This window comes from Petromyzon marinus, unplaced genomic scaffold (assembly GCF_048934315.1).
Source record: "Petromyzon marinus isolate PM22_M1 ecotype Great Lakes invasive population unplaced genomic scaffold, UKy_Petmar_22M1.pri1.0 PM_G_Scaffold_115, whole genome shotgun sequence".
NCBI classification, from domain to species: domain Eukaryota; kingdom Metazoa; phylum Chordata; class Hyperoartia; order Petromyzontiformes; family Petromyzontidae; genus Petromyzon; species Petromyzon marinus.
The window spans coordinates 375,890-387,472 of record NW_027422668.1 but is presented as its reverse complement, the minus strand read 5'-3'; positions in this window follow the sequence as shown (position 1 = coordinate 387,472).

Sequence of the window (11,583 nt, the reverse complement as noted above, 5' to 3'; positions counted from 1 at the left end):
ATTACTACAGTCTACATTATAGACTGTCAGTACACTCACCATACTTAATAACCATTACTACAGTCTACATTATAGACTGTCAGTACACTCACCATACTTAATAACCATTACAACAGTCTACATTATAGACTGTCAGTACACTCACCATACTTAATAACCATTGCTACAGTCTACATTATAGACTGTCAGTACACTCACCATACTTAATAACCATTACTACAGTCTACATTATAGACTGTCAGTACACTCACCATACTTAATAACCATTGCTACAGTCTACATTATAGACTGTCAGTACACTCACCATACTTAATAGCCATTACTACAGTCTACATTATAGACTGTCAGTACACTCACCATACTTAATAACCATTACTACAGTCTACATTATAGACTGTCAGTACACTCACCATACTTAATAACCATTGCTACAGTCTACATTATAGACTGTCAGTACACTCACCATACTTAATAGCCATTACTACAGTCTACATTATAGACTGTCAGTACACTCACCTTAATTAATAACCACTACTACAGTCTACATTATAGACTGTCAGTAAACTCAATCAGCTTAATAACCATTACAAGTCTACATTATAGACTGTCAGTACACTCACCATACTTAATAACCAGGCTACAGTCTACATTATAGACTGTCAGTATACTCACCATACTTAATAACCAGGCTACAGTCTACATTATAGACTGTCAGTAAACTCACCATATTGAATAACCATTACTACAGTCTACATTATAGACTGTCAGTACACTCACCATACTTAATAACCAGGCTACAGTCTACATTATAGACTGTCAGTAAACTCACCATAGTTAATAACCATTACTACAGTCTACATTATAGACTGTCAGTACACTCACCATACTTAATAACCATTACTACAGTCTACATTATAGACTGTCAGTACACTCACCATACTTAATAACCATTACTACAGTCTACATTATAGACTGTCAGTACACTCACCATACTTAATAACCATTACTACAGTCTACATTATAGACTGTCAGTACACTCACCATACTTAATAACCATTACTAGTCTACATTATAGACTGTCAGTACACTCACTCAGGTTAATAACCATTACTACAGTCTACATTATAGACTGTCAGTAAACTCACCATACTTAATAACCATTACTACAGTCTACATTATAGACTGTCAGTACACTCACCATAATAAATAACCATTACTACAGTCTACATTATAGACTGTCAGTACACTCACCATAATAAATAACCATTACTACAGTCTACATTATAGACTGTCAGTACACTCACCATACTTAATAACCATTACTACAGTCTACATTATAGACTGTCAGTACACTCGCCATACTTAATAACCACTACTACAGTCTACATTATAGACTGTCAGTACACTCACCATACTTAATAACCATTACCACAGTCTACATTATAGACTGTCAGTACACTCACCATACTTAATAACCATTACTACAGTCTACATTATAGACTGTCAGTACACTCACCATACTTAATAACCATTGCTACAGTCTACATTATAGACTGTCAGTACACTCACCATACTTAATAATGCTGGGATGAACAGATCCGACTTCAGCTGAATGTGTGTGCTGTGTTCACTTCCTGACTCCATTCTTATAAAGAGTTCCAGAGGAAAACAAAAATAAACTATTGTTTTGATATAACCTCCGTGTTCAACAGAGTTGATAGACTATACTACAAACACAAACTTGACACTGTCACACACTGTCACATGAGTAAACAGGTGGTGGTGGTGGTGTGACCAGAACCATGCCTGGCCACCTTCATCTGCTCAGCATCAATTCTTCCTCACTCCACCAAGTAATGAATCGAGGATCAATCAACATAGCCGAGGCTATCCGTGTCTCTGTCTCTCTCTCTCCCCGTGGTGAAGGTGTTCCCCTCCACACATTGAGAGTCAACAGCGGCACGCACTTAGCGTCTTTGACCGATAGATACATACATTGACGCACGTATTGTTGGTTCTTTCAGTAAAGTCACGTAGATAGAAAATAAAGATAACAGATTAAATTCAATAAGATAAAGACCACTTGTGTTGCGATCAAAACGTCGTGGGTTTATTGCTTTATTTTAAAAAAAAAAATATTTTTTTAATTTATTTGTATTATTTTATTTTCTATCTACGTGGCTTTACCGAATAAAACCATGAATATTAATTAGCGAGTTACACCTCCCGCTGGCACTTCATGCAGTCACGAAAGAAAAAATAGACTGTCAGTACACTCACCATAATAAATAACCATTACTACAGTCTACATTATAGACTGTCAGTACACTCACCATACTTAATAATGCTGGGATGAACAGATCCGACTTCAGCTGAATGTGTGTGCTGTGTTCACCTCCTGACTCCATTCTTATAAAGAGTTCCAGAGGAAAACTAAAATAAACTATTGTTTTGATATAACCTCCGTGTTCAACAGAGTTGATAGACTATACTACAAACACAAACTTGACACTGTCACACACTGTCACATGAGTAAACAGGTGGTGGTGGTGGTGTGACCAGAACCATGCCTGGCCACCTTCATCTGCTCAGCATTCATTCTTCCTCACTCCACCAAGTAATGAATCGAGGATCAATCAACATAGCCGAGGCTATCCGTGTCTCTGTCTCTCTCTCTCCCCGTGGTGAAGGTGTTCCCCTCCACACATTGAGAGTCAACAGCGGCACGCGCTTAGCGTCTTTGACCGATAGACACATTGACGCACGTATTGTTGGTTCTTTCAGTAAAGTCACGTAGATAGAAAATAAAGATAACAGATTAAATTCAATAAGATAAAGACCACTTGTGTTGCGATCAAAACGTCGTGGGTTTATTGCTTTATTTTAAAAAAAAAAATATTTTTTTTAATTTATTTGTATTATTTTATTTTCTATCTACGTGGCTTTACCGAATAAAACCATGAATATTAATTAGCGAGTTACACCTCCCGCTGGCACTTCATGCAGTCACGAAAGAAAAAATAGACTGTCAGTACACTCACCATAATAAATAACCATTACTACAGTCTACATTATAGACTGTCAGTACACTCACCATACTTAATAACCATTACTACAGTCTACATTATAGACTGTCAGTACACTCACCATACTTAATAACCATTACTACAGTCTACATTATAGACTGTCAGTACACTCACCATACTTAATAATGCTGGGATGAACAGATCCGACTTCAGCTGAATGTGTGTGCTGTGTTCACTTCCTGACTCCATTCTTATAAAGAGTTCCAGAGGAAAACAAAAATAAACTATTGTTTTGATATAACCTCCGTGTTCAACAGAGTTGATAGACTATACTACAAACACAAACTTGACACTGTCACACACTGTCACATGAGTAAACAGGTGGTGGTGGTGGTGTGACCAGAACCATGCCTGGCCACCTTCATCTGCTCAGCATTCATTCTTCCTCACTCCACCAAGTAATGAATCGAGGATCAATCAACATAGCCGAGGCTATCCGTGTCTCTGTCTCTCTCTCTCCCCGTGGTGAAGGTGTTCCCCTCCACACATTGAGAGTCAACAGCGGCACGCGCTTAGCGTCTTTGACCGATAGATACATACATTGACGCACGTATTGTTGGTTCTTTCAGTAAAGTCACGTAGATAGAAAATAAAGATAACAGATTAAATTCAATAAGATAAAGACCACTTGTGTTGCGATCGAAACGTCGTGGGTTTATTGCTTTATTTTTAAAAAAAAAAAATATTTTTTTAATTTATTTGTATTATTTTATTTTCTATCTACGTGGCTTTACCGAATAAAACCATGAATATTAATTAGCGAGTTACACCTCCCGCTGGCACTTCATGCAGTCACGAAAGTTTTAAGTCAAAAACATTCACACACGTTGACAAAGCCTCACCAAAAGAACGACAATAAAAAAAACTGCGTGAATATTTACAATAAAACAAAGTTACAAAGTGGCGAGCCGGGTGAAGACAAATTAAACTTAAAGCGAGATAATTAAAAGTGAACGCAAATCAGGCGAGGGCAGGAGGCAAGGCCCCGCGTGGGCTAGGCCCCGCGTTGTAACGTTCCAACCTGGACATCGATTCCCGTGCTCGCTGCTACTCAACTGACATCCCTACGAGAGAGAGAGAGCGAAGCTCTACCTTGGTAAACAACAACAACCACCACCACAACCACAACAACCACAACCACCACCACAACAACCACAATCGCAATGAGAATTTCTCACCTCAGATTTCAGTGTTACCTCGTGACGTCACGCGGTAGCAGGTGACGTGACGTCACTTCCGGGTCACGAGACGCGCTCCTCCCATAATGAGCTGCTCCGTAAAATAAATAAATTATAGGGTAAATAAATTATGTTAATGTAACCCTCCCGTTATGTCGTGGGTGCTGAACCCGTCGCAATAAACTCGCGACGGCTTTAACGGATACATTATGTTAATGAGCCGCCAGTCACTGGGCGTAGCTTTGCCCAAATAAGGATTGGCACTGGACCGATATCGGCAGTGACCCAAGCGGAGGTGACGTCACGTTCAAGAGCGCGATGGACGGATGAATACCTTGGTGACATGACGTCACTAGCGAGGTACACCTCCCCCTGGCCTTTCACGCCGATGAAGTAATGCTGAGTGGTGACGTCACACAGCGGGATTGGAGTTTAAGTTGATTTAGATTCATTTTACATTGCTACCTCCCTTGGGTGCGTGGGCTCAGCTACAACAACAACGTGGACATTATTGTGTATACACTGTGTGTGTGTGTACACTGTGTGTGTGTGTGTACACTGTGTATATACACTGTGTGTGTGTGTGTACACTGTGTGTACGTATATACACTGTGGACATACACTGTGTATACACTGTGTGTGTGTACACTGTGTGTGTGTGTACACTGTGTGTGTACACTGTGTGTGTACACTGTGTACACTGTGTGTGTGTGTACACTGTGTGTACACTGTGTGTACACATGAAGCAGTTACGTTTTTTTTACCTGGTTAATAACATCCTTCCAATGATTGCTCAATTTGTATCCAAACCTTAACTGCTTCATGGTTGTTGCCTTCGTATCCGCATCTCCAGCTTCGCCAGCCTCCCACTCCCAGCCCTGCCCACTTCACCACCCCGGTCTCAGGTCCTCTCTTCCCCTAGCGCTTCTCTCTCCTCCCCCCTCTCTCTTACCTATATGACCTCTTGTCACGGAAGACCTCTCGACCCACTTCAGCAAATTATTTCCTTGCTGTGGTTGTCCCACCATGCTGACGGACGCCTGCTGTTGTTGTTGCTGTTGTTGTTGTTGTTGTGGCGCACGAAACGTCGTGATTTAATTCATTTCATTTTCCAAGTCCACCACGTGGACTTTTTTTCCACCGAAAGAGCCACAGAGCGACAATTAAAAAACGGCGTGAGAGAGCATCAGCGTGGGTCACGTGCTCCCGTCAACCGTGGGTCACGTGCTCCCGTCAACCGTGGGTCACGTTGCTCCCGTCAACCGTGGGTCACGTGCTCCCGTCAACCGTGGGTCACGTTGCTCCCGTCAACCGTGGGCTCACGTTGCTCCCGTCAACCGTGGGTCACGTGCTCCCGTCAACCGTGGGCTCACGTTGCTCCCGTCAACCGTGGGTCACGTTGCTCCCGTCAACCGTGGGTCACGTTGCTCCCGTCAACCGTGGGTCACGTGCTCCCGTCAACCGTGGGTCACGTGCTCCCGTCAACCGTGGGTCACGTTGCTCCCGTCAACCGTGGGTCACGTTGCTCCCGTCAACCGTGGGTCACGTTGCTCCCGTCAACCGTGGGTCACGTGCTCCCGTCAACCGTGGGTCACGTGCTCCCGTCAACCGTGGGTCACGTTGCTCCCGTCAACCGTGGGTCACGTTGCTCCCGTCAACCGTGGGTCACGTGCTCCCGTCAACCGTGGGTCACGTGCTCCCGTCAACCGTGGCTCACGTTGCTCCCGTCAACCGTGGGTCACGTGCTCCCGTCAACCGTGGGTCACGTGCTCCCGTCAACCGTGGGTCACGTGCTCCCGTCAACCGTGGGTCACGTTGCTCCCGTCAACCGTGGGTCACGTGCTCCCGTCAACCGTGGGTCACGTGCTCCCGTCAACCGTGGGTCACGTTGCTCCCGTTCAACCGTGGGCTCACGTTGCTCCCGTCAACCGTGGGCTCACGTTGCTCCCGTCAACCGTGGGCTCACGTTGCTCCCGTCAACCGTGGGTCACGTGCTCCCGTCAACCGTGGGTCACGTTGCTCCCGTCAACCGTGGGTCACGTGCTCCCGTCAACCGTGGGTCACGTGCTCCCGTCAACCGTGGGTCACGTGCTCCCGTCAACCGTGGGTCACGTGCTCCCGTCAACCGTGGGCTCACGTTGCTCCCGTCAACCGTGGGCTCACGTTGCTCCCGTCAACCGTGGGTCACGTTGCTCCCGTCAACCGTGGGTCACGTTGCTCCCGTCAACCGTGGGTCACGTGCTCCCGTCAACCGTGGGTCACGTTGCTCCCGTCAACCGTGGGTCACGTTGCTCCCGTCAACCGTGGGCTCACGTTGCTCCCGTCAACCGTGGGTCACGTGCTCCCGTCAACCGTGGGTTCACGTTGCTCCCGTCAACCGTGGGTCACGTGCTCCCGTCAACCGTGGGCTCACGTTGCTCCCGTCAACCGTGGGTCACGTGCTCCCGTCAACCGTGGGTCACGTGCTCCCGTCAACCGTGGGTCACGTTGCTCCCGTCAACCGTGGGCTCACGTTGCTCCCGTCAACCGTGGGTCACGTTGCTCCCGTCAACCGTGGGCTCACGTTGCTCCCGTCAACCGTGGGCTCACGTTGCTCCCGTCAACCGTGGGTCACGTGCTCCCGTCAACCGTGGGCTCACGTTGCTCCCGTCAACCGTGGGTCACGTGCTCCCGTCAACCGTGGGCTCACGTTGCTCCCGTCAACCGTGGGTCACGTTGCTCCCGTCAACCGTGGGTCACGTGCTCCCGTCAACCGTGGGTCACGTGCTCCCGTCAACCGTGGGTCACGTTGCTCCCGTCAACCGTGGGTCACGTGCTCCCGTCAACCGTGGGCTCACGTGCTCCCGTCAACCGTGGGTCACGTTGCTCCCGTCAACCGTGGGTCACGTGCTCCCGTCAACCGTGGGTCACGTGCTCCCGTCAACCGTGGGTCACGTGCTCCCGTCAACCGTGGGTCACGTTGCTCCCGTCAACCGTGGGTCACGTTGCTCCCGTCAACCGTGGGCTCACGTTGCTCCCGTCAACCGTGGGTCACGTGCTCCCGTCAACCGTGGGCTCACGTTGCTCCCGTCAACCGTGGGTCACGTGCTCCCGTCAACCGTGGGTCACGTTGCTCCCGTCAACCGTGGGCTCACGTTGCTCCCGTCAACCGTGGGCTCACGTTGCTCCCGTCAACCGTGGGTCACGTTGCTCCCGTCAACCGTGGGCTCACGTTGCTCCCGTCAACCGTGGGCTCACGTTGCTCCCGTCAACCGTGGGTCACGTGCTCCCGTCAACCGTGGGTCACGTGCTCCCGTCAACCGTGGGCTCACGTTGCTCCCGTCAACCGTGGGTCACGTTGCTCCCGTCAACCGTGGGTCACGTGCTCCCGTCAACCGTGGGTCACGTGCTCCCGTCAACCGTGGGTCACGTGCTCCCGTCAACCGTGGGTCACGTGCTCCCGTCAACCGTGGGCTCACGTTGCTCCCGTCAACCGTGGGGTCACGTGCTCCCGTCAACCGTGGGCTCACGTTGCTCCCGTCAACCGTGGGTCACGTGCTCCCGTCAACCGTGGGCTCACGTTGCTCCCGTCAACCGTGGGTCACGTTGCTCCCGTCAACCGTGGGGTCACGTGCTCCCGTCAACCGTGGGTCACGTGCTCCCGTCAACCGTGGGCTCACGTTGCGAGAGCCGTACGATGATACAATCGCACCGAAACGCGTCGCCAAACTCTGAGTTGCCGTGGCCAATCTCCTCGTTGAGTTTTTTTTTGGGGGGGGCGGGGCGGCTCGGCAGGCGGTTGCTGAATTTGGCTGTTGCGGATTGTCCGTCAGCTTACCGGTGAGCCGCAAGTTTAAAAGTTTGCGCGCCGCGCCCCGACGTTCCAATTTGTTTGTCCGTGTGCGGCGGTGGGTGCGGTGTTTGTTAATGACACGCGGTTGGGCAGATCGACAATCGATTAACGATTCAATACACGCCAAGACTCCGTCCACACACACATACACACACACACGTACACACACACATACACATACACACACACACACGTACACACACACACACACAGACACACACACACAGACACACACACACAGACACACACACATACACACACACACATACACACACACACACACGTACACACACGTACACACACACACAGACACACACACACAGACACACACACATACACACACACACACGTACACACACGTACACACATACACACACACACATACACACACACGTACACACATACACACATACACACGTACACACACGTACACACACATACACACACACACACACGCGCCTATCTGCTCGGTTGCCGGCTGTTATAGCCACATCGTGGGCCGCTTAAACTTTATCGATCAACGGGGACGGGTTTTTCTTCACGAATCAAATTCCCTTCGTGCCGGATCATTCTCAGCAGGAGAGAGAGCCAACCACAACCCCCCCGGGTCCACGCGTGGCTACACACCCACCCAACCCACCCGCGCGTGGAGGGGGGTGGGTTGGGCTGTACTAGTAACGAATTGGCGTGTTCTGTTTAACGACACATTTATATTTACGCAATTTAACCCCAAAAAAAAACCCTGTATTATGAAACGATATTGGTCGTGAAAGCCTACGTGTTGGAAATCGAACGGTGCGATGAGTAAGCCCGTGAATATGACGAGCTGCAATAAACGACGATGAAAGTGACGATCGGTAGTTGATGATGAATGAGTGCGCGATGAATGGGTAGGGAAGTTGGGAAGAGAGATCGTGTAAAAAGACGGGGAATGGATGGGGGGATGCATCCTGCTCCACAGGTTCAGCTCCACCGCGCGGTTCGCCTCGAGCCCAAAAGGGTTCGGTCGATTCCCTCCGGCTCTCTCTCTCCTCCGGGAGGCGACTTTTCTCCCGCGCCACGAGCTCGCGCGGGTTCGCTGGATGCCGACGTGAGGGGGGTTTTTGCTCTCCGGTGTTTGTAATGACACGCGGTTGGCCAGATCGACAATCGATTAACGATTCAATACACGCCAAGACTCCGTCCACACACACACATACACACATACACACACACACACACGTACACACACACAGACACACACACACACGTACACACACACACATACACACACACACATACACACACACGCACATACACACACACACACATACACACACACATACACACACATACACACGCACATACACACACGCACATACACACACACACACATACACACACACACATACACACACACACACACGTACACACACTCACACGTACACACACACACGTACACACACGTACACACACACACAGTAGACGCCCCGGGGGGCTCTCTCTCTCCGACAGCACCTCGCGGGGTGGAAACTGGCTTGGGGGAAACAGCTAGGAGGAGGGGGGGGCGATGGAGGTCCTCGGTAGTCAGCCAGCCAGCCAGCTCCGGCTTGGGAAGGAGCGCCTCCACAAATTTTGTGCCGCTTCGGGGCTCCGGGAACTCCAGTTGCGGGATCGCTTACCAGGAGAATTATTCCGGACGGCGTCATCGTCATCGTCATCACCACCACCAGGTGAACTTTTGCTCAGCCACCAACTTTTTCAATTCCGTCGTCACCGTCACCGTCACCGTCGCCGTGCCCTCGGGCCGCCGGGGACGTCGAGTTGAACCTGGAGGGCCCCCTCCTAGCGTCAACACCCTGCAGGTCCTCCTCCCTCCCTCCCTCCCCCCGAGATCTCTCGCACACCGAGGAAGCTCGCCACCACGAAGCCACCATGCTAGGGGGGGGCCTCGAGGAAGAGAGAGCGTGTGAGATCGCTTCCACGCAAAGGGGGGGAGGTCACTCGTCGCTCGTCCAACTTCCCGAGCATGTAGCAGCAGCAGCAGCAGGCTCCGGCCTTGCCGCTCACAAAGTCGTCGTTGTTGTTGTTGTTGTTGTAATTCTCGCACGTTTTCCCCTCCACGCTCTGGAGTTGTGCTTTTTATATTTCGCGCTAAAGCTTCCTCCTCCTACCTACCTACCTACTCGTCTCGTCGGCTGGCGCGTGCCCGCAACAACAACAACAACGCCCGCGACAAGGTCTATGAGGCGAGCGAGGAAGATTGTGGCCGATTTCTCACCACCCTGGACACTCTCTCTCTGTTTCAGCTACTCCCCTCCGGCAGAAGGCTTAGGGGTCCATCAGGACCAAAACCTCACGCCATAAAAAAACAGTTTCTTCCCATCTGCTGCTGGCCTGTTAAACAAGGCCAAGGGCTAACACTGTTTTTTAACATTTGATCTACATAACGACACCTTGCCGATATTAGCTATGTTCCCCTATTTGTATTTTTTATTTTTAAATTATATCTTAAAGCTATTTTATATTCGATATTTATTTAATTTTATATACTTCAGCCCCTTAGTGTTAGACTTTTAACCCTTATTATAGTAAGACTTGTTTAAAACTTATTTAAGATTTTAGATTCCTATATGTTGAATGTATGCACCATCCTGCCAAAGTAAATTCCGTGTCGGTGTGAACTTACATGGCGAATGAAAACCCTTTCTGATTCTGAACAACGCGGCACGGGCCTTCGCCAGGAGGCACTTATTTAAGATTTTATTTTAAAACTTATTTAAGATTTTAGATTCCTATATGTTGAATGTATGCACCATCCTGCCAAAGTAAATTCCGTGTCGGTGTGAACTTACATGGCGAATGAAAACCCTTTCTGATTCTGAACAACGCGGCACGGGCCTTCGCCAGGAGGCACTTATTTAAGATTTTATTTTAAAACTTATTTAAGATTTTAGATTCCTATATGTTGAATGTATGCACCATCCTGCCAAAGTAAATTCCGTGTCGGTGTGAACTTACATGGCGAATGAAAACCCTTTCTGATTCTGAACAACGCGGCACGGGCCTTCGCCAGGAGGCACTTATTTAAGATTTTATTTTAAAACTTATTTAAGATTTTAGATTCCTATATGTTGAATGTATGCACCATCCTGCCAAAGTAAATTCCGTGTCGGTGTGAACTTACATGGCGAATGAAAACCCTTTCTGATTCTGAACAACGCGGCACGGGCCTTCGCCAGGAGGCACTTATTTAAGATTTTATTTTAAAACTTATTTAAGATTTTAGATTCCTATATGTTGAATGTATGCACCATCCTGCCAAAGTAAATTCCGTGTCGGTGTGAACTTACATGGCGAATAAAACCCTTTCTGATTCTGATTCTGAAATATTTATTTAATTTTATATACTTCAGCCCCTTAGTGTTAGACTTTTAACCCTTATTATAGTAAGACTTGTTTAAAACTTATTTAAGATTTTAGATTCCTATATGTTGAATGTATGCAC